At 34.7% G+C, this 24236-nt stretch overlaps 1 pseudogene; it reads left to right on the top strand.

The window, feature by feature from the left end:
• The first annotated feature begins 3018 nt into the window (after window positions 1-3018).
• LOC148585034 (glycerol kinase pseudogene) lies at window positions 3019-23737 on the top strand (annotated as a pseudogene).
• The last annotated feature ends 499 nt before the right edge of the window (window positions 23738-24236 follow it).

The raw sequence follows: 24236 nt of genomic DNA, 5'->3' as shown, positions 1-24236 counted from the left end.
TCCAAAGGGAAGATCCAAGAACTTAAAGCAACAAACCCTTAAAACCACGTAAGTTTCGTGGTTTGAGAATGTTTTAAATGGAACGTATTAAATAGTGTTGAAAGAAAGAATCTCACATGGAAAAAAGAAAATATCAAGTTGGGATTTATAAGCAAGGGATTTGGATCTCTTCGGATTTTTTTAAAATATGAGATTCTCATATTCTAAAATCTGAGCTATCCATTTAATCTAACGGTCTAAATAAATGCAGAAGTTTGTATTACCGAGACAAGTAGATTTGACATGTTGAAAACTAAAACTAATTACCTCGGCAACATACAAACTTCTACATTTGTTTAGACCGTTATATGAAATGGAGGGTTGAGATTTTAAATTATGAAAATCTCATATTTTAGAAAATCTGAGGAGATCTCAATCTGTAAGTCCCAACACACATCAAACATTTTTTTTTTTTTGAAACAATGCTTGGGTGTATATATGCACTTGTGTGTATACTCTAATGCATTGGGTTGTAGAGTGCTAGTGTCTAGTAACCCCTTGTTGGAAGTTCGGAGCAATCAGATAGTTGGTTATTATTATTATTATTATTTTTGAAGTGTCCGTACAAAGAGAGGGGAGAAGGTGATTCGAATTAGTGACCCCCATTTCATGAGGCGTGGTCTCCAGCCAACTGAGCTACCTCTTGAGGATAGCTTTGATCGGACAGTTGAGAATAAGTGGTTACTAAAATTTATGGTTAGAATTAAATAATAGTTTAATTTCCCACGTTAATGAATTCCTTAGTTTCCAATTTGAAATGATTGGTGACTTCAATTTCCACTTTGACAATGAAACAATCATCAAAGTTGAAATGTTGGAAAACGTTGGCCAATGAGATGCGCGTCAGCTGGTCCATTGGATCAACAACTAGCCCATTATGGTTTAGGATGGTTGCTTGACTCAACACCTTGAGCGGCTACAACAGAAGGGTTCCTTTCTTACCCCAAATGTGGATAAATTCTTTAGAAGAATATCCCTTAGGCCCGGCCCACAAATTAAAGACCGTATACAGGAAAAATTGGTTTTAAGGACGACCGAAGGCGTTATTGTCGTCCCAAGTGAACCACATAAATTATTATTTTTGAAAAGTCTAAAGTGAACTTGTATATGACCTAAAGCAAATGTGATGTTTATTCTCTTTCTCATACGGACATGTTAAAAAAAAATAAAAACGATGTTTATTGGGAATAGACGGGGAAGCATTAAAAAGCAACATGGGTTTTCTCTTTAGGTTGAGGGTGAACGATCAATGTCATATAGTGAAAGAACTAAGGCAGAAACATCAGAGAAGAGTAGAAAGTCAACTTGGCTCTGAGGACTGTCCCTGAAAATGGGAGAGGAATTGCAAAATTAAAAGAGTTTCGTTCAATTTGGTGCAAATAAAGCTGGAGTTTGGGTAATTGGATTACATGAGAGAGAAGAAAAAAAAAATAGTTCAATATTTTGACTACAAAACCCATAAAACTCAAGTTATACATGACGCTATTCATATTCCTATTTATTATCTTTTCTATTATACCTTGACAATTAAAATTTGATAAAACAATTTTAGCATGATATATAATTCAGACTCACTCGGGACACACTTCCATATTAATCAAATTCAATAGAAAAAACCAAGTATAAAAATTTATAAATAATTGCTTATAAATTAATATTTATAATTATCCTATCATTGTTAAAGAGGTGTAAGCATATGGTTTGACATAGTATTCTAAAAACTCAAAATAAGTGAACACCAAAAAAAAGGGTTAATGACTTTTTTGGTACCTGAGTTTTCACTTTTTTATTTTTTCTCCCCTGAGTTTTAAAACATGACAAATTTAGTACCCAACCTATGAGGAAAAGACAAAATCAATACCTCCATTAGTTCCATCAATCCTACTTAACGGGTTTAGTAGGAAAATCAACAAGGAAAGCTACTTTACACCCCATTCCCCATTCCCATCAACACTCCAACCCCGATCACTTCCCCAACTTTTTTTTTTTTTTTTTTTTTTTTTTTCTGATATTTCTGCAATTGTGGGTGTTCATCCACCCACATTGCTTTGTTGTGGTTGGATTTTGCTGTTTTTGCAGGGGGTTTTGAGCAGAGTTGCTTTGTTTTGCAATTTTGGCTATCTCTAGTGCACACCAGGTGTTTGTCAAAAGTCCCCAATATAGCTCATCATGCCAAGAGCTCGAGCTTCGTCCTCCCGAGGGTCCGATACCCGAGCCATTTGTCCCCCGCCCACTTTTGAGGAGCGGGAGCTGCTATTTGAGACCACCTTCGCCATTCGCGAAGACTTTCAAAATCTTGAGGCGACTCAATAGGCGGTCACCGAGTTCAAGCGACGAGGGCTCAACAAGCTTGTCAAGCCGGTCACCACCACTGCCTACAGAAAATTGGTGATCGAGTTATATGCCAACCTGTCGCATGACTGCAACAACGTGGCGGCCCTCTCTTCCAAAGTGAAAGGCAAAGCTATTGACGAAACACGGGCCGACATTGCTGCTGCCCTTCAATGCAATCATGACCACCCTCCAGAAGCCGCACAACATGCTGAGCAACCGGCCAGATTCTACATGGTGGAAATCATTGAGGACATGTGCGATGGGCAATATGCCGATTCCAGTCATAATGCCGGCAGCCGATCGAAGCTACCTCAACGGCGTTGGTTTGTGGACTCTATATTACACCGTAATGCTTTTCCCTTGGGGCACAAATCTCAGAGGCGGGATCAATTTCTTCAAACACTTTACGCCTTCCATAAAGATGCTTGGTACTCCATTCCCGACATAATTTGGAAACAAATTCAGAAATTTTGGAATGGGGTGCACGTTGGAGGAGCGGAGTCCACACATTCATGGGGGTTGCCTTTCCCGTACTTAATCTCGTACATCCTCCGGAAGAAAGGCATCAAGGGTACCGCAGCTGATGAGCCAATCACTACTACTCCCATACTTGGCATTCGCCAATGGAACAAGAGCTTGTCCCACATGCCCCGGGGACCAGCAGCTGGTGCGGAAGAGAGTGAGGCCGAGCTGATGGCCGAAGATGAACCTGAAGTTGAGCTAGAGGCATCTGATGAGGAGGAACAAAACCGCTCACTTATTGAAGAAATAACGGGCCTTCGGAGAGAGTTGACTGGCGAAAGAAAGGAGGCATCCAAAACTTTCCAATTGATGGACAAACGCCTAGGCGCCTTAGAAGAATTGATGCAGTCCATTCTCACCCGGTTGCCACTGCCATCTGCAGGAGCATCATCTTCTGGACAGTAGTGAGCATGGACCACCGTCTGGCTGAAGACGTTAAACTTTGCGCTCATGGGAGGCACCCAATAGTTTACCCTTTTTATTTTGTTTAGTATGTTTTAAGTTAATCTTTTTATTTGTCTTCAGTTTTGTTTCTTTTTATTTGTCTTTAGTTTTGTTTCAATATATTCATCGTATCATATATATACACTATTAGATCTGTAAAATTTAATATGAATTATGAAATGGGAATTAAGAATTAAGTTTTCATTCGGGGAATTAATTCCCATTTGGTTAGGAATCATTTGGGGAATTCACTTAAAACTGAAGTCTTCAAATTAGTCCGAATGAAAACTTTATCCTCCAAATGGAACTCCTAACCAAATGGCAAATATATACAAATTAAAATCTTTCTTTAGGAGGATGGAATTGAAATAGAAGAATTTTTCCTTTTTTTTTTTTTAAAAAAAAAAAAACATATATATATATATATATTGAAACAACTGTACATATCGAATATTAAGTGCATATTGTGTCACTTTATTTGAAAATTTTAAACAATGCAGTGATATATACACAATTTTAGTGGATGCTATTGGGCATCAATTTTTTTTATTTATTTTTTTATTTATTTTCCTACCTACTCTATAAAGTCGACCCTAATAATTGGTCTTCAGCGTCCACTAAAAGTGGATGCTATTGCTCATGAATTTTATTTTTTTTAATTCCTCTACGTAGTCTTTGTCGACCCTAATAATGGGTCTTCAGCGTCCACTAAACGTGGACGCTATTGCTCATGAATTTTATTTTATTTTATTTTTTTTTAATTCCTCTACATAGTCTTTTTGTCGACCCTAATACTTAAGTATTAGGGTCGACTTTCTAATAATGGGTCTTCAGCGTCCACTAAACGTGGACGCTATTGCTCATGAATTTTATTTTATTTTTTTATTTTTTTAATTCCTCTACATAGTCTTTAGGGTCGACAAAGTCGACCCTAATGATGGATCTTCAGCGCTATGGTGATTAATTTAATTTAATTTTATTTTATTTTTAATTCCTCTACGTAGTCTTTGTCAACCCTAATACTTAAGTATTGAAAGTCGACCCTAATGATGGGTCTTCAGCGTCCACTTTTAGTGGACGCTATTGGTGATTATTTTTTTAGTTTTTTATTTTTATTTTTTTATTTTTTATTTTTTTTTAATTCCTCTACGTAGTCTTTAGGGTCGACAAAGTCGACCCTGGTCTAATGATCAGTCTTCAGTGTCCACTTTTAGTGGACGCTATTGGTGACTAATTTTTATTTTTTTATTTTTTTTTAATTCCTCTACACACTCTTTAGGGTCGACTTTCAAAGTCGCCCCTAATGATGAGTCTTCAACGTCCACTTGTAGTGGACGCTATTGGTGATTAATTTTTTTTTTTTATAATTCCTCTACACACTCTTTAGGGTCGACTTTCTATTGAGCTTTTTCCCGCCTCTTGAATATTTCCCGCGTGTATATTAGGGTCGAGTTATTAGCGTCCACTTAGAGTGGACGCTATTATTCTTCTTTTGGGTCGGCTATTAGCGTCCACTTGGATGTGGACGCTAATACTTAACTATTAGGGGTGACTTTTAAGTTGAGTATTAGTCGCCCCTAATAAGTCGCCCCTGATGAGTCAGTTTCTTGTAGTGTATAGTAATCCAACCTTAGTCAATATATTTTAGTATTTAATCAAAATTTAAATTTTTTTGGGGTATATTTGGAAGAATGACAGAAAAGTGGCTTAATTGCAACACAATTGTGGTTTGATATATCTAAGTGTAACCCTTATCAATTTGTGCAACTTTTTTAAAAATGACTTAGTTCAAGGGGCTTAAGCATATAGAGAAATGATAAATGCACAATTTTAGCCCAATTTTTCCCTTATGTAGTCATTTTTTTTAAAAAAAAAGAATAAAAATAAATAAAAAAATTTCTGAAGCAAAAAATGATCTTTTTTCTTCATAATATGAAGAAAATATTATTATTATTTTTTTAAAAAAATGACCATTTTTATGAAGAAAATATTTTTTTTTTTTTTTTAAATATCAAATAAAAAAAGGACCGCATAGGATGTTATTGCTTCAGAATTTTTATTTTTATTTTTTATTTTAAATAAAAAATAAGAGAAAAGTTGTGTCAAAGTTGTGCAAAAAAATTGTGCCCTTATCCTGCGTCTAATATATATAGTCTACTATCTAGAGTATTATGAGAACTATGTAAAAGAGGGAAGAAGATATTAGATATTAGATGACATGGCATTCGCCGATGGAAAAGAGATATTCTGACATGGCTATTGCAGTACACCTTGAAGTAATCCTTACAATCTTACAGTACTGGCGGATGTTCTTTTACATGATTCAAATTTAAATTTTGTTTGGTACGCCTTATGTAATTATGTTGCATTTTCTACTCTTAGTTTTAATATTTTTTAGTCTTTTTTTAAAAAAATGTATTGTACACATGTTATATTTTGATTGCATTGAGATGGCACATTAATAGATTATGTCAACTTTTCTAACGCCACTAATTTTTTTTTTTTTTTGCTTTTCACATGGAGCAAAAACACATTTATCCCTCAAACTTAAGTCTCTCTCTCATTACCTTGGATTGTTAGGGAGCCATTGAGACTATTCCAACTTAAATCCAACTTCTAAGCTGATAATTTTGCGTAAAACATAAAATAGAAAATTTCTAACATAAATCGAACTGGTAACAGTTTCTATCAAGTAATATGAAAGATCAACATACCTTGGCCAGGAAATGACCCTTCTTCCATCGCATTCCATTTAAGATTGAAAATCTTAAGGGATTTGACTCCACTCAATGATTCTATAATGCTTCTCTTGAAATTGTTGAAACTAAGATCTAAAAGATCTCTAGGTTCTTCAATCTTGACAAGTTTTCAAAATCTGTAGTAGATCTATTAAAAAAAAAAAAAAAAAAAAAACCTATCTAATTCGCAGATAGAGAGAGAGGAGTTTGTCAACTTTTCTAACAGATAACCCACATAGACCAATTTTTTTTTTGTCTAATAACCATTACCTAAGGGATTTTGTTCCGAACCTCAATTTGTTTTCTCAAAAAAACAATTCCCCCTTAACTAATTTTTAAATTTTCCATTATTTTTATTTTATTGAAATTAAATTCAAATCTCTTTTGCCTCCTTATAGGAGGACATATGTTTTGAAATTGGGAGGCAAAATTGAAAAACGGAATATCAAGGGTCTAAGAATAGTTTATTTTAAAAAAAATTCAGACTTTTTCTAAATAAGTAAATAATTTTAAAATCTTGCTTTTTATTGCCTTGACGGTGAGTGAGATATAATTTTTTTTAATTATATAGTATAATTTCTTAATATTTCGTGTGGGGATGAAATTTATATAATATTCTTTAAAACCTAATGGTGTACAAGGGGGAGGTTATTAACCGCATAACCGCTTTTGTAGGCTGTTAAAAAAAAATCATTAACTGTCTAAGCTGGGGCAGTTGCGGTTTTAGGGGTAAGCAAAGGTGGTTAAATCGCTAACAACCTACCCTTATATATTTTATATATATAAAATGAAAATAATAATATACAATACGACATCATTTTGGTGCATTTGATATGGGGTTTTCATTTTGAGTTTAATGAAATTTATCTTTATTCATCAAAATAATAACAACAACACAAAAACAACAACAATAACAACAACAATAATAATAACATAATAATAATGAGCTTTTTTACATTTTGAAGCCTTCTAATTATTTAAAAAAATTCCCAAAACCATCTAAAATAGGTCCTAAAATGAGGCTTAAGGAAGGCCCAAAACACAAAAATATGTCCAAAATGGTCATTTCAAAACACGGTTATATGATGTGGTCAATAACTGTTTAAGCCAGTTGCAGTTAGCAATTAGAGGCAATAACTGCTAATCGCAATGACTTCTATAACTCAACTAAAACCTTGGAGTAGTAAATAAATTTGAAAACTAAAAAAACAAAGACTCAGAGAATTGAATGTGCATCGGGCAAATTTTGAGTTGTATCATAGAAACGAAACAAGCAATTATATACAAATATGAAAGATAGGTGTAAAGTGGTCATGAACGAAAATTTCAAAATTATGAATAAATGTGTGGTTTAGAGTTTTGAGAAATAGATTATCAATTTTTAGGGTTAAATATCTTATTCATCCCTATGGCTTAACTTCTTTATTTTTTGACCCCTATGGTTTACTTTTTATCACAGGAGGTCCCTCTGGTTTACTTAAAGACGAAGATGGTCCCTCCGTCAAAATTTTATCCAAAATTTGACGGAACGTCACGTCAGCACCAATCACAGTTTGACATGTGTCCATATAATTAATTAAAAAAATAATAATTTTAAAAAAAAATTAAAAACACTAAAAAAATTAAAAAATTATATTTAATAAAATTTTTTTTTAAAAAAAAAAATTGGGCTTGGCTGGCCACCCCCTTTGGCCATGGGGGTGGTTCGGCCTCCCCCAAGGGCCAATTGAAAAAAAAATTGCCGGAAAACTCTTGGTGGTGGCCGAACCACCCACATGGCCAAAGGCCGTGGCCGGTTCCCCAAATGGTCAAAGGGGGTGGCTACGATTTTTATTTATATTTTTAAATTTAATTAAATATAAATTGCACAACATGAGTAAAATGTTGTGCAATTTATAGTTACAACAAAACCATCACATTTATCTAATGTGATGCTTAACCATTCAGACTGACAATGTCTATAAAGAGCTTAAAGAGTTTTACTTCAGAACCCAGAAATTGAGACAAAACACTATTTAAGACGATATAAAATGAGCTATTCAAAAATTAAAGGATCATTTAAATATGATTTTATCGTTTATATCAATTGCATAATTCTAATATATATAATCCAATCTTTTATCTTTTCTCTAATACATTGACAATTTAATTTTGATACTTAGTTTTAGCATGATATATATAATTCAGAATCACGCGGGACATAATAATCAAAGTCAACAGGAAAAACCAATTATAAAACGTAATAAATAAATATTTGTAATTATATTATCATTGTTAAAGAGGCCTAGGCAAAGAGCTTAAGGAAATTTTATAAGCAAAGAGAACAAAAGAGGTCAAGGAAATCTTTTCGCTTTTTGTTTCTTTTGGGTGGAGGGAAAGACAAAAGACGTTGAAATGGCATCTTTCAAACGTACGTACCATAATATAATTCTGTTTTTTTTCCCTTTTTGGTAAGGAGGGGGTTGGTGTGTATGAGAAAGGAAAGGCCGGGGCGAGTGAGAACATACCTTCATTTGGTAGGCAACCACCAATTGCATTGGCAGATAGATTAAGACTTCTCAGTTCCTTGAAAGGCACCAACAGGGACACGTTTAGCAACCAATGGTACTTGTTATTTGGATTAATATAAGGATCTTGGTTTATGTTGTGGAGGGAAAGCTTGATGACGTGAGCGGTGGTGGAGTTGCACGTGACCCCCCCCCAACCACAACAATCACTCTTGGCATTGTCAATCCATGAGGGAAGAACATCTACATGAATAATTTTGGATTTCAGAAACGCCTTCAATTCAAGCATAGCAATTCACCCTTCATGGAAGCAGGCTGTGTGCTCATGAAATTGAAGAAACACAAGTAGACCCCACAACAAGGCTTTCACAAAAGTACTAGGCCACTCCATTCTAAAATATTGTTTCCTTTGTAATTGCACACTCGCGGGAAAAGGGCTCTCTTATTTAGAGAAGTTTCACAGTTTTACTGCAGAAGTTGTGTCCAGAAAGGTCTTTTCTCATGTGTAGGCCAGGGGCGTGTCTATCCTATTAGTTATTTTACATTACAGTCTATTAATATAGAGTAATGCTACATCCCTCTTGTATTCTTCTTGAGTCCCTTCAAGAATGATATAGCTATTAAAATTACTATTGAGCTTGTAATTGATCATTATTGAATTTTGATCAAATGATGATTTTAATAACCAAGTCATTATTGGAGGGATTCAATGGGGACTTCTAGAATTACTCATTAATATAACATGGTTGATAAGGAGAATTTAACTATCCTTATTTAAATATTTAATTTTGAATGCTTAATGTGAAAACCAAAATTGGTGCTAATTCCTTTTTTGTTTTTTTTTTTTCATCTTTTAGGCGTTGATAGTAGAGTCTTGGTAAATTTAAAAGCCAAATTATAAATGATATATATTTTTTTTCTAACAAAAGACTTGCATTACGTACATGAGATGATCAGTTCTTCGCACATGAGAGAAATTCATAGGTATCACTTGGTAACTCAACGACTAAACTCAAAACCGAAACCAAATTTCTTTATTTTGTTTGATGACTTAGTTACTTTTGTAGTTTACGGTTTAAATGGCAACTGAATTCACCATTTATTAGGCTATTCTATCTAAGGCTAACTTGGTAAATCGTGTTAGAATATATTGTGTAGAGAAATGCTAGAAGTCAATAAGTTTATCATATTTGGCTCATATTTTCTTACAATCAACCATTGGATTTGTTGGATTTGTAGGGTCCATCATTGACTTATGTGAGATCTACGTAAGTCTACAAATTCAATTGTTGATTGTAAGGAAATATTAACCCATAGCATTTCTTTATCGTGTATTATGAGAATGAGAGCGACTTAGGTGCACCTGTTGCACAAGAGTCACATTTTGTGCCACCAATAAGAAGCAGACATATCAGCCAATTTTATTAGACTTATAGTTAAAATAAAAACTCAACTACATCAGACTATACTCTAGATAAAATAAAAAAATTAAATATTAAAAAAAAATAAAAATTGAAGGGGTGGCTGGTTGGCTACTCCTCCCCCACCTGGGTGGCTGGCCGACACCCCTAGGGTGAGGGGTGGCCGTGCGGCCACTCCCATGGCCTGGGGGTGGCTCGCTAGCCACCCCATAGGCAATGGGAGTGGCCGGCGAGCCACCCCCATGGGCTGGGGGTGGCGGCCAGCCACCCCAGATCCGGATCTAGGGTGGCTGGCTGCCACCCCATGGCTTGGGGGTGGCTCGTTGGCCACCCGATAGGCCATGGGGGTGGCCGCGTGGCCACCCATAGGCCTAGGGGTGGCTGCCGACCACCCCTCCCCCACTTGGGGTGGCCGGCAACCACCCCTTCAATTCAATTTTTTTTTTTTTTTTTTTTAAAGAAAAAATTAATTTTTAATGTCATATGTGATATAATCTGGTGTAGTTGAACTATTTTTTTAAAAAAATTAAGTTTGGTAAGTTTAGCTTAGGTGTCACCTTCTGATTGGTTGCACAAAACTCACCTTTTGTGCAACCTCCCTATATAAGTCATTCTCTATGAGAATATATTAGCATTGATTGTAATTGATAAAATCAACTCAGATATAGTCAATTCTAATTTGATTTTATCAACCATATCATTTTGTATTCTCTCCGCATCCCTATAAATATAGACCATTTGTATTATAAAATTATCAAATGAAGTAAGAGCAAAATGATATAACTCAAACAATGGGCACTGCTTAGTGCTTAGTGCTTAGTGCTTAGTGCTTATAACACAAAATGTTTCTTCAGTCCAACAGCTCAAAGAAAATGATTTTGAAATCTGATATAAAACAGCAACTTTCACCCTTTGTGGGTTTTTCCTAATTAAAATAAAAGCATAATATTGGAGTTATTCAATGTTAGTGGATCTTTTTTTTTTCCCTCAAAACGTCACTAAAATGCGGCGTTTTATGGTTCAAATGTTACTATTTATAAAGTTGTGACATTTTGAATAATGTTACTATTCACGCTTTGAAAGGCGACGTTTCAATAGTATTGCTATTTACGTGTGAAAGTCGACGTTTGAACAAAGTTACTATTCATGCATAACTATTCACGCATTGAAAGGCGACGTTTCAATAGTGTTGCTATTTACGCGTGAAAGTCGACATTTGAACAGAGTTACTATTCATGCATAACTATTCACGCTTTCAAAGGCGATGTTTCAATAGTGATATTATTCACATGTTACTATTCACACATGAAAGACAACGTTTAAATAGTGTTACTATTCACACGTCATTATTTGCGTTTATAACAACCACACGTACCCAACAACTTCAAACAATTTCCCTTTCTCATCCACACACACATAAAAATAATTTTTAAAATAAATAAATAAAGGGGTGGCTACCAAACTAGCAACCACCCTTGGCGGAGGGGGGTAGCCAGCAAGCCACCCCCAGAGGTTTCTGGAGGTGGCTGCACACCACCCCATGGGCAGCAACCAATCACTGTAATTATTGGTTTCAATCACTAGTAATTTAAGTGGGTAATGTGAAAGAGTCCATATGAAATTCATCTATCTAAAATAGGTAATTCGACAGTTCAAAATTTATTCGAATAAGTGAATTCCACCTCACTCTTTCACATTACTTGCCCAAATCGCTAGCAATTCCAACTCTAGTCTAACTTCTTCCTACTTGTTTACTTTTCTAATCAACCCATCAAACACGGCACACAATTTTAAAAGTAAGAATCTATAATTCTCCAACAAAACACTTGTTTTAAAATGTTAATGATTTCTTACTAAAACGGTTAATGTTTCCATAAGACAAGGCCTTAAACCAAAAGACCTAAACCTTTTTCCAAATAACCCAACCCCTTGAGACTTTTCAAAGCAAAAACCCCAAGACAACCATCATTGGCCGAGCATGTGCTGGGGGACCACCAAGAGCACGCTCTTGGCCTAGGTCCGAGCGCGCGCCATGGGACCACATGAGCGCTCGCTAACCAGTCTTCAAAACCATTGGGCCCCAAACGTACATCTGAACCTTTTTCCCCATTATGTAATAGTACCCGAGCGCTTGCTAACATTTCTGAAAAGCAATTTTAACGCATTCTCCACTTTTTCAGACTAAAGCACGCCCCAAGCCCCTATGTAAGCCATACTCTTCGCCTTGAGACCCTTCTTACACAAAAAAATCTTAACCCTAAAGTGAGGAATGATCTTTGAGAGAGGAGGAGGAAGCCTTGGTGGAGTCTTGTCATCCTCAAGGTGATTTCTAGTTCTTCATGCTGCTATTATTGCTTTCTTAGTGTTACACATTTTTAAGTATGCCAACTTTTGCACTCATTTTGTTTTCTTTTTTTCTTTTTTTTTGCAAGGCTTGCACTCATTTTCTTACAAAACAAAGAATGATTTTGAAAAGATTTCAACCCGCCCTTGTTTTCTTTAAAGTTGCATGATAGTATATTTTGTACCTAGACGTGTCTATTTAGAACCTAGCAAGAGATATCCCAACCCATAGTTCTAGATAGAAGCCTAAAACACATTTGGGAATTTCTAGCTGAGTCTTAATTCTTTGGCCGAACGCTTGCACTCGAGAGTGCGTGCTCGCCTAGAGAGCAAGGGAAACGCCACTTAGCCCAAATATGTGATATTAAGGTTTTTAGCAGCCCTTTTCATTAAATGAAACCTCGTAGAGTTCTATAGTACTACTTATAACAATGAGTCATATTTCATCATAGCAGGGATTCTTGACATCGGAGACTCAAGCGAGCGAACAAGGTAAGTAAACACTTACGGCCACTTTCCTTAAAACCATGTGATATGTCAGCTGACTGAGCACACGCATGATATGAGCATGCCTATATTTTACACAAGTTGGTAACTGCTTTAACAATTGGTTGATAAGATGCATTGTATAACATGGTACACCGGTACGTGCAGTATAATGGCCGTAGGCTTAATATAGAGACTTGATTCTATGGTCAAACTGTATGGATGTGTTATATGCGCCTTGGATTCAATGGTTATTTTGTGACTGGCGCAGCCTTAACGGGCGGGTCACTACAGGACGTACATCATTAAGGTGGTGTTTGGAAAATGGGTTGGCCTAGACACTGTAGCTGATGTAGATTGATGTGAAAAAAAATAAGAATGTTTGGTATAAAAAAAAAATGAAAAAGTGGTATGGAAAAGTGAAAAAGTTTTGTTTTGTAGTGATTTTTTAATTTGAATAATAATAAAAAGTGAATGATTTGATATAAAAAGTGAAAAAAAATTAGAATGTTTTGATGTTGATATGATATAAAAAATGAAAAAGTTAGAATATTTTGATGTTGATTTTTTTTGGGAAATGGTAATGAATAGTAACGAGGGAACCCCAACTCTTTTACCAAACAGAGCCTAATAGCGTGGGCCATCCGAGGTCAGACTCGGTCGGGCTGCTAGTGTTATGGACGGTAGCGTACAATGGTCAGGGCACCGGCATTATATTACAGGTCCCTCGTGACAACGCCAACCCTGCTGAGAATGAGTAATATCTCGGGTGTACCATATATGATAGTTATGATCTATAAAGCATTAGTTTTTTGCATTAAAACACCTAAGCAATTGTCACCAGAAGTACACCACATTTTATTAACCAAACAATACTTTTATGGTGTATTAACAGAAACAACATCTCTTTCAACTGTTTACCAACATTGCCCGTTTATATCTGCTTAATGATAACTAGCTCACGTCATACCCAATTGTGAGGTTTACTTACTAAGTCGTTAGACTTACGCGGTTATTATTCTTGTAGGAAACCTATTTCTAGAACCAAAGAGTGGCACGGTTGCCACTACGGACTTTTCTTAAAAAAGATCTTCACATTGCTATTAGGTTTTTGCTTAAGTTATTGTTAGTTGTTCCGTGTCTTTGTATTGAGGATTATACTTGTCCTTTTAATGATTAATAGATTTCTCAGATTTATTTCACCTTTCTATGCATCAACTCTAATGATGCTTAGAGGGGTGGTTCCCTATTTAACCACCAGTTGGTTAAACTAGGGTAATTGTCAATAACCCTACCAGACTGGTCAATGCCAGTTTTGAGCTCGTTACAGAATCACGTACTTCTTTTTTGCATATTCAAATTAAGCAGGGGTGGAGTAGGATTTTGGTTAAGATGGGCCAAGATTAAAAAATAAAATTAAACAAAAGTTGATTAAAAATATAAAAGAATATAACTAACGAAATAAATAAATAATTCAATAAAAATTAATTATTTTGTAAAACATATAAACAATTCAACCACTGTAGGGAGAAACATCTGCCTCATTTCTTTTGGTTTATGCAAGTGATCATTTCAATGGCAGCAAAACAAATGGTTTTACAAACTGTTCATCTGATCATTAGAAGATCAAAATAAGAGACAATTCACAATAGTAAGGAGTAGATTATAATTGAGGAGCCAAACACGAACACAGAAAAGAAAGGAATTCCGAAATGACATGTGTTAGTTCTTGTGTTGGCTTAATTCAGTTTCAAAATGCAGATGTTACTGTTCATGGCTCAAGCACTGATATAGAATGCTTAGAATCCAATCTCCACCGTTCATAATGTAGACTCATGTGTTATGAACGTCCCTGCAAAATTTCAGCTCAATCGGACCACAAATGCCTATCGATCGGAGCTGTTGATGAAGACTGGACAGGCCGGGTCCGGACCGCAATTCCCCGGGTCCGGACCTCATTTCCAGAAACTAAAATCTTGCTCCGCGAAGCCGTGTCCGGACCGCCCATTAACATGTCCGGACACCCCGTAAGTTTTAGGCCCAAAAACATGATTTTAAGTGGGTTAGGTCTAGGGTTTTGTCGTGGGTATATATACATCATTATAGAAGAGAGAAGCACAAATTTTCACCCCCAGAGAGTTCGTGTGAGGCTGTGCTTGAGTGATTATTTTGTTGTGAGCCAAATTGATTCCTCTTAGAGGATTTTTGTTAGTTTTAATTGTGTGCTTAATTGAAGTCTATCGGAAGGGTCCGATAAAGGAGAATCACGTTGAAGAAGATTGTGAGCAAGGAGACGAGTTGTAGGCTTGTCGATCTTACAGAGCCAAGGTCTTGCAAAGGGTTGTAAGTGTTCCTAGTGTCTGTAATCTCTAGATAATCTTTTGATAGTGATTTCCTGGGTTTGGCTACCCCGGAGAGGTTTTACTTTTAGAACGTTTTCTAAAAGGTTTCCTCTTCGTAACCAAAATATCTGTGTTTGCCTCTTTATTGCTTTATATATTTTGGGTGATTGAATTGTTTATTGCTTCATAATATTAATTCCGCATAAATTGTGATAAACAATTTTTTGGAGTCGGCATAGTGTTTTTCAATTGGTATCAGAGCGGGTTCACTTCGTGAAGGATTAAACTCCTGAGTGTAGATCATTGACTTCCTTTTGCCATGAATACCTCTCAGTTTAGTTTCATTAAGTCTGATGATGAGATTGATGTTCAAGAGTTGTTTAATGATTTTAAAGTAGTGTTCAAAGCCTATAACAAGGTTTCCAGTAAACTAAAAGATGCTATGAATGATAAAGAGTCATTGGCTAATGAATTGTCTGAATCACATGTCCTAATTGACTCTTTGAAATCTGATAAAGAATCTTTGGCGAATGATTTGTCTAAATCACATATCTTGATTGATTCTTTGAAATCTGAGATTTCTGTGCTTGTTGAAAAGTCTTTATCACTTGAGAATGAATTAAATGTTTCTAAGGAACTCTCACGAAATTTCTCTAGTGATAATTTGAAAAGTTTTCTTTGTACTGAAGAATTTGTTCCTAACAAGCCTAGTATGGTTGTTGATAATGCTGGTGCATCTACTTCACATGCTTCTAATGAGTCCTTGAATGCTGAGCCTATGAATGTTAAAGAAACCAAGGTTAATTTTTCTAAGACTCCTTTAGTTAAACAAACTCAAGGTAAGTTTGTTCCTACATGCCATCATTGTGGGATTGTTGGTCACATTAGACCAAACTGTTGGAAATTCAAAGCTGCTCCTAAGAAAGAAAATCATGCAGCTGCTCCGACTCTCCATGGTAAGAAAGGTAAGAAAATTTATGTTGAGCATCATGCATCTTACCCTAAGCCTAGAGCCATGTATCCTCCTAGGAAATTACTTTCACAAAGGTTTGTCCCTACATGTCATCACTGTGGCAAAGTGGGTCACATTCGACCTCACTGTTTTAATTTGAAACCTCATGTGCATATAAATAAAAATTCCTATTCTAGGAAAGAAAGTGAGGGTTTGGTCATAATGATGAGAGGAGTGCTATCTAGGCTAGATAAGTTTAAGCAAAGTCATAAGTCTAGACCTAAGATTTCTCAAGTTTGGGTTAGGAAGGATGATATCATTCACCCCTTGAGGGGGAGTGGTGATGATCTCACCTTATGTTAAGTGAGTCACCCACATGTCTAGGATTGTTTTTCTTGCATATCTTTGCATATCCTAGAGCATGTTGTTTTTCGTTTTTCATTGCATTTTTGTTTTATTTTGTTTTGAAATTGTATTTTGTTTGTGTGCATTTCTTTTGTGAAAAATAACAAAAAGACAAAAATATTTTACTTTGGTTGTTTTTTTCTTTCTTTTCTTTATTTTGTCTTATGCACCTAGATAGTTCATTAATTTCTCATGTTGCTTTTTATGAATTTTATTCCTTACGTCTTGGAATATTCTTAATATGCATGAGATGAAAATTTGTGTCAATGGACTTGTTTTTGTGGTTACCTAAAGCCTGAGCTTATGTGGTACTTTTTACCTATGCTTTATTTCTTGTGCACAGTTAAGCTTAAATTGAGGTTTTGTTTCACTTTATTTGTAAGGTCTGTTAGGTAGCCATATGAGGTTTTTTGACTAGTCATATTTTTCAAATTGACCATATGCTAGTTGAACCTAGGGCTTAAAAATTCCTGCTTTCTCTCTTGTGATAAGCACCAAAAGTTTAAGGACACTTTCTCAAAGAGAAAAATAAACAAAATAGTGAAACAAATAAAATCAAAAGATTATATTCCAAAAGGAATTTATTTCACTGTGTCAAACTTGTGCAAAATATTTTATAAAGAGAATTGTATAGGATGAGAGTGGCTAGGTCCTAGTATGATAAGGTTTGACTTTTGATTTGATATACTTGTCAAAACCTCATGGTGGTGAAACTTTCTCCTCATTTTGTAAATTGAAAATTTTTCTCTTTGGATGGCTTACCCACACACCACACAAGCATAGGTTGGATGGAACATTTTCTTGGCTTGGGTTAAGCAATATGAGTTTCTAGCCATTTCTAGTCTCATGTATATTTTGCATATTTGGAGCATATTTGGATATTCATTGTGCAATACATGAGTCATTGATGTGTTATCATGTGTGTTCATTTAACTTTTAAGGGGGAGAAACATGCTTTGCATTTCCAGTTTCCTGTTGTTAATTGAGTCATACATTGAGGGGGAGTTTTGCTGATGTTTCTTTATAATCACGCATTCTACGTCATTTTTTTTATCATGGGTTTTATTTATGTCTTCTTGTTCCACATATGCCTTGATGTATTTTGTGAAGTGTTTCAGGAAACATGAAGACCTTTTGTCATTCTGTGACAAAAAGGGGGAGTAAATATGGGGAGATGATGGGATTGGCTCGACATTTTGGTTTTGTCACTGAATTGCCAAAGGGGGAGTTTGTTAGTTCTTGTGTTGGCTTAATTCAGTTCCAAAATGCAGATGCTACTGTTCATGGCTCAAACACTGATATAGAATGCTCAGAATCCAATCTCCACCGTTCATAATGTAGATTCATGTGTTATGAACGTCCCTGCAAAATTTCAGCTCAATTTTGGGGTAAAAGAGATTACATTAATTAACTGTAATAGTATGACATGGAGTGAGGGCCAATGTGTAATCTTAGCCGGTGTCCTAAAATGAGGTAGAAAATCCTAGTTGTCATTTTTTTAAGCCAGAAATTAATAATAACACGTGTCGCATTTTTATTGGATATGACATGACAAAATAACAGATACTGTTAAGTTACTTAATCGAAATTGATTTTAGAGAGCAAACTGTTATTTCAGCCTACCCTGAGGACCTCTATATTATTTTTTATACCATAGAGAGTGATTTGTAATTTAGTCCATTACAGGAACCTATAAATTATTTTTTATACCATTGGGAATGATTTGTAATTTAGGTCAACCACATAGACCAATTTTACATATATCCCTTAATTAAGACTCCAATGCAATCCTAGTGACATCTGAATGCAGTCGTATGTTATTTTTAGCCTCATTTCATTTCCTTTCCTTTCCTATTTCTGTTTACTTGTACATTGCTTTCTTTTTTCTTTTTCTTTTTTTGGTGAGATTTTATAGCATGCAAGAGGGGCTTTTAGAGGGTGCTTTTTATTTTTTTAATTTTTATCTGAAAATGTATTTTAATGTGACAATAAAAATCAATGTTAAATCTAGTTTTCTTTATTTTTTATTTTTGGGAAAAGTCCACATACCTCTTTCAAACTATCACCAAATTGACAATGTCCCCCTCAAAGCTCAAACTTTAAATTGCGACAATGTACCTCCAAAACTACCAAAACATTACCAATGTCCCCCTCATTGACGAAACTACCCTTAAAAAAAAAAAAAAAAACCTAAAATTTCTGGAAAAAAAAATAAAAAAATATTTTTATTAGAAAAAATAAAATAAAAAATTTCGATTTTTTATTTTATTTTATTTTTTTTATATTATTATTTTTTTTTTTTTATAAAAATTGAAAAATTTTCGTTTGTTTTTTTGTTTTTTTTTTTTAAAAGAATGTTTTCTTTTATAATTTTTAAATAAAAATTTCCGTTTTTTTTTTAAAAAAAATTAAAATATTTTCGTTTAAAAAAAATAAAATTTTCGTTTTTTTAAAACATATTTTAAAAAAAATCTAAAAAAAAATTAAAATTGATTTTTTTTTAAAATAAAAATTTTGGTTTAAAAAAAAATCGTTTAAAAATTAAAATAATCTTTTAAAAAATTTTAAATTTTCATTTTAATTTTTTTTTTTTGAATTTTAGGGGTATTTTTGTCATATTGATAAATATAAAGGGGCATTTTGATCTTTTTGCTAGCTTTGGGGGGATATTGACAATGTTTTGGTAATTTGGGAGGTATATTATCGCAATTAAAAGTTTGGAGGGACATTGTCAATTGGGTAGTACTTTGAGTGGGGTATATGAACTTTACCCTTTATTTTTTATTATTGTCAATTTTTTTGAACCAGCTCAATAAACTTCCGTATTTCCTTGTTATTATTTATTATTGATCACATTAGCATGAATTATTTTTGAGTTTCAGAAAAACATAAATCACAACAGGGCTTCCTTCGTATGACTGTTGCCTTCGAGACATAATAACCCTATACACAACAATTTAAACTATCCCCTCGTGACCGTATCCAGAGGGTTAAAATTTAAAGAACAATTTCTGTACACAACAACCATAATTTTTTTTTTCTTTATCGACTAGAGTTTGTTTGAAATTGTATTTGTTAAGCAGAGTTTTTAAGTCACAAAACCTTTTTTTGATAAAAACTTCAATTTTAAGCTTTTACCAAAATTGCATTTGACAATTTTTTAGGCTTTTTAAACCCTTAAAAATGCTTTCATTTTTTTTTTCCAAACGCGTACTTTTTTCTTCAAACAAACTTTTTGAGTGTTAAATACACTTTTAAGCCCATCAAACGCACATATTAACATATCCTTAGTGCTATGGTCCAAATCTAATTACTTGTAGGATCTAACAAACAAATAGGAGTCTGCTTCCTCTTTCTGTAACATGTTTGCAATTATTTTCATGGTTGATTACACGTGCGAAAGATGTAATTATTTTCAAAGGAACTAGGGTTCATATATTTTACTCCTAACATGCGGCAATAATTGTATTCATCCGAAATGGTGTTGTAATGATTTTGATGTTAGGTTTATCTGAAGTAATAAGTGTGGCACTTTCTTGTAATTAATTATGGGCTTTTAGGTTTGCGAGAGCAAAGGTGATCACATCACATGCTTCCATACCAAGCTTCAAAACCATTTTTTGTTTTCTTAAGATTAATTAGAGACTAATCACTTGTGCAAAGACAAATATGAAAAAAAAAAAAAAAAATGGTGCAATAGATATGATTAGTGTAGATAAAGCAGAAATTTTTGTATTACGGAAAATAAATGAAACATTGTTTGGCTACAATTCAAAAGACATTTTTCTTACAATATGTAGCTGAGAATGCTTTGATTCCTACTCTCAAAAGCATTTTAGTACTTGTAATATGTTTTATGCAATTACAAAATATCTAGAAGATCATAAGATAGAAAGGATAAATAAAAAGAAATTGATAAATAATCTCATGGATATCATGTTTGCAAGGAAGCATCTTTGCATTGAGACCTTTTTTCCAAATCTTTGTCACCTTACATGGGAAAATGACCTCTACTGCTCCCTAGTGAATAAGAAAGAAAAGGCATGTGAGTTATTGAAAACACTAAAAATTATAATTTTAAAAAGTTGAAGGATGGGAAAATGATCCAGGGACAATATATAGCATATCTCATTGTTAAATTATACCATTTTTTTCCTTGTAAAAAATAAAAGGTGTATATGTTTAACTCATGTTTGCATTAATTGGTAACCGTTAAAGAGATTATTATCTTATTATTCATAATTTAAGAAGGAAAAAAAAAAATCATGTCAACTATAAGCAATTTGGGCTTTGCAGGGACTAAATCAGCACAATCCATCAAGTAGTGTTGTGCAAACCCAATTTGATCTGGGCCTCATTCTCAAACCTATAGCTTATTCGGGCTAGGCCCAACTGAAAGATGAGAATTTTTGTTGGTAGTACAAGTGCGCAAAAAACAAGCTTCATTGGGCTATTAAGAAATGGTTTAATTAGCAGATTGAGTACTAGGAAGGCACAAGATCAACCCAACATAAACAGTCTACTAATACACTCTTGCACACGTCTCTAAATAAATCAAGTCACCCACTCTTACAAACAAGTTACCCACAGATATCCATGCTTCTCAGAAAGGAATAGTGCATAAATATTCAACAAAGTAAAAGTAATTTTACAATAAACATATATAAACTTGAGGCAGAGAGTAACATATATCCGTAATGTATGAATTAAGCATTGAGTCAAAAACAAATGGGTGCACTATAAACTTGTGAGTGTAAGAAGCATAATGGCTATGTAAGCAAATACATGTTTTTAACAGTACATTCTTGTTCTTAAGGGGTGCCTCAATCGGTGGGGACCATGCCTAATTAATCGGAGGTCATTAGTTCGAATCCTCCTCTTCCTCTTGTGTGGACATGTTAAAAAAAAAAAAAAAAAAAACAGTTACAGTCCTGATTCCTTTCCCTCATTCTCAATGAAATTAATTTGTCAAGTATGAATTCTATAAAGCTAATCTTAATTGTGCGGTTTAAGGCCAACTCAAGAATTTCATGGCATATATATACACAACGTAATTAATGGTGAAATGTCAAAGCCCATAGTAGTCATAGATAGTAATATTTTACAAAAAAAGAGTAAACAAACATGGTGTCGATTTAGTAGCATCACATTCATCACAGAGAGACATAATTGGAGGGAAAAAAGGATATTGAGAGAGAGATCAATTAGTACTTTATTCATAAATTTGGAGTTAAAAAAGCCACATATTACAACTCTTATCTTAATAACTATAATAAGCTTGCAAGTCATGCCATCTATGAACAGATTGCCAAAGAATGGGACAAAATATCTGTCCTAAACCTTTCACTGATTTGTTAAGACTCTCACATATCCTAAACCTTTCACTGAACGATTAATATACAATAAGAGTACATGTTCTTTTTCTGGATGAATTCGTGTACCTTATTTGGGTTTTTCTGGTTTTAATTTTACAGAAAATTGGAGAAGCACTCATTTTGTGGAGGTATGTGGTCTACCCTTAAGCACCTATTTCAGTGCAGTGAAGCTGCTCTGGTTGATGGAGAATGTGGATGCTGTTAAGGAGGGTGTGATTCACACCCGTGTGAAAGCAGGGGATTCTCTTTTTGGTACGATAGACACTTAGTTAATCTGGAACTTAACAGGTGGCATAAATGGAGGAATTCATGCTACCGATGTTTCGAATGCATCAAGAACAATGCTCGTGAATCTCAAAACACTTGATTGGGATAAACCCACTTTAAAAATCCAGCTGAAATTCTGCCCAAAATTGTCAGTAATTCTGAGCTTATTGGACAAATTTCCAAAGGTGACCAACATGCAGCAATGTTGGGGCAATCTTGCCGGAAAGGTGAAGCTAAAAGCACCTATGGAACTGGTGCTTTCATACTTGTCAAAACAGGTGAAGAGATAATCCAGTCAAAGCATGGGCTCCTATCGACTTTAGCATTCAAGCTTGGCCCCAAAGCACCAACAAATTTTGCTCTGGAGGGATCGATTGCTATTGCTGGAGCTGCAGTTCAGTGGCTCAGAGACAGTCTTGGGATAATTAGTAGTGCGAGTGAGATTGAGGAATTGGCATTAAAGGTTGAATCCTGCGGTGGGGTTTACTTTGTGCCTGCTTTTAATGGATTGTTTGCTCCTTGGTGGCGTGATGATGCTCGTGGAGTTTGTATTGGGATCACAAGGTTTACAAGCAAGGCTCACATTGCTCGAGCTGTGCTCGAGAGCATGTGTTTCCAAGTCAAAGATGTGTTGGATTCCATGCACAAAGATGCAGGGGAGGGGGGTGAGCTTAAGAATGAGAAGGGGGAATTCTTGCTTAGGGTAGATGGTGGTGCTACTGTTAACAGTCTTTTGATGCAGATTCAGGTTTGGGCTGTCTGTGTTTCTTTTGTCATATTTTTTTCTTTGTAGTTTATAGTTCAACATTACCAATAGATCATTTTTCCCTATTTTTCTATCAACACCCTTTTTATAAAGAAAATTGCTAGGTGTACCAAATGTTTTACCAAAATGTTGGTTACCGAATGATGTCTCACCATCACATTTGAATTTGGGCCATTTATGCTGCATGCTTTCCTCAAATTGTGGAAATCATTTGCAACCTTTTTTCTTGCAACATGATGCTAGTTTGAGTTGCTTTGAGTCGTCAACTGAATCTAATTTTCTTGGGAGAAGAAGAGAAAAGACATTTTAGTGGATATTTTCATACCAAGGCAGTTAGTTAGTTTTGATATTTTCATATTGCAATGTTCATTTGAATAAATAATGATTTATTAGACATGGTTAGTGATCTTATATTAATCTTGTGAAGTTTTATTTTTTATTTTTAAAAAAGCTATCTATATTATCCTGTGTGATCTAATATTTTTCTTCAAAGTGAGGGCTCCTTTTTGTGGTCCAATAGTTGTAGATTTTGTTTATTAATGTTTTGTAGGCAGATTTGTTGGGAAGCCCGGTCGTGAGACCAGCTGACATAGAAACAACCGCTCGTGGAGCAGCCTATGCTGCTGGATTAGCAGTTGGTTTTTGGACAGATGATGAGATATTTGCTTATGAGGAAAAGTTGAAAACTGCAACCATTTTCCGTTCAACATTAAATGAAGAGTTAAGGAAGAAGAAGGTGGAATCTTGGTGCAAAGCTGTTTCTAGAACTTTTGACTTGGCTGATCTTTCTCTTTGATATACTCGTGTCAATCCTGTCCCATTATCCCTGTTTTATTTTCCCATGTCCTTTTGTCTTGAGTTATGGAATATTTAATGTTGGGTACATTTATGTGAATTATGGAGACTAGAATGTATTGAAGTGAATAAACTTATAATAATGCTGATTTATACTTTAAAACACCAAATTATCAATGCATCCATATTATACTCAATTTGATTAATGTCATCAAAGTGTGGGTTTAACTTTTCAATATGAAAATACTCAAACCATTTTCTTTTAGAATCACTGGGGGGTTTTCCACGTGTCTTGCTAGCTTCCGGATGCCCCGTGGGACTGTGTATCCAGCTGGAAGCTCCCTAGAGGAGGAACAAGTCAAGAGCGCACTCTAACTTGATTGCCAGCACCCTACTCCTCATTCTTCCTCTTTGAGATTAAAAAAAGTCTCTCAGGCCTTCCTATCTCCTCCTCACTCTTAAAATAAATGTGCTAACATAAGTATTGGAGAGCCTTTGGA

The sequence above is a fragment of the Corylus avellana genome, chromosome 6 (assembly GCF_965113065.1).
Source record: "Corylus avellana chromosome 6, dhCorAvel1.hap1.2, whole genome shotgun sequence".
In the NCBI taxonomy this organism is placed as follows: Eukaryota; Viridiplantae; Streptophyta; class Magnoliopsida; order Fagales; family Betulaceae; genus Corylus; species Corylus avellana.
The sequence above is the reverse complement of the archived record's forward strand: the minus strand, read 5'-3'. Positions and strand labels throughout refer to the sequence as shown.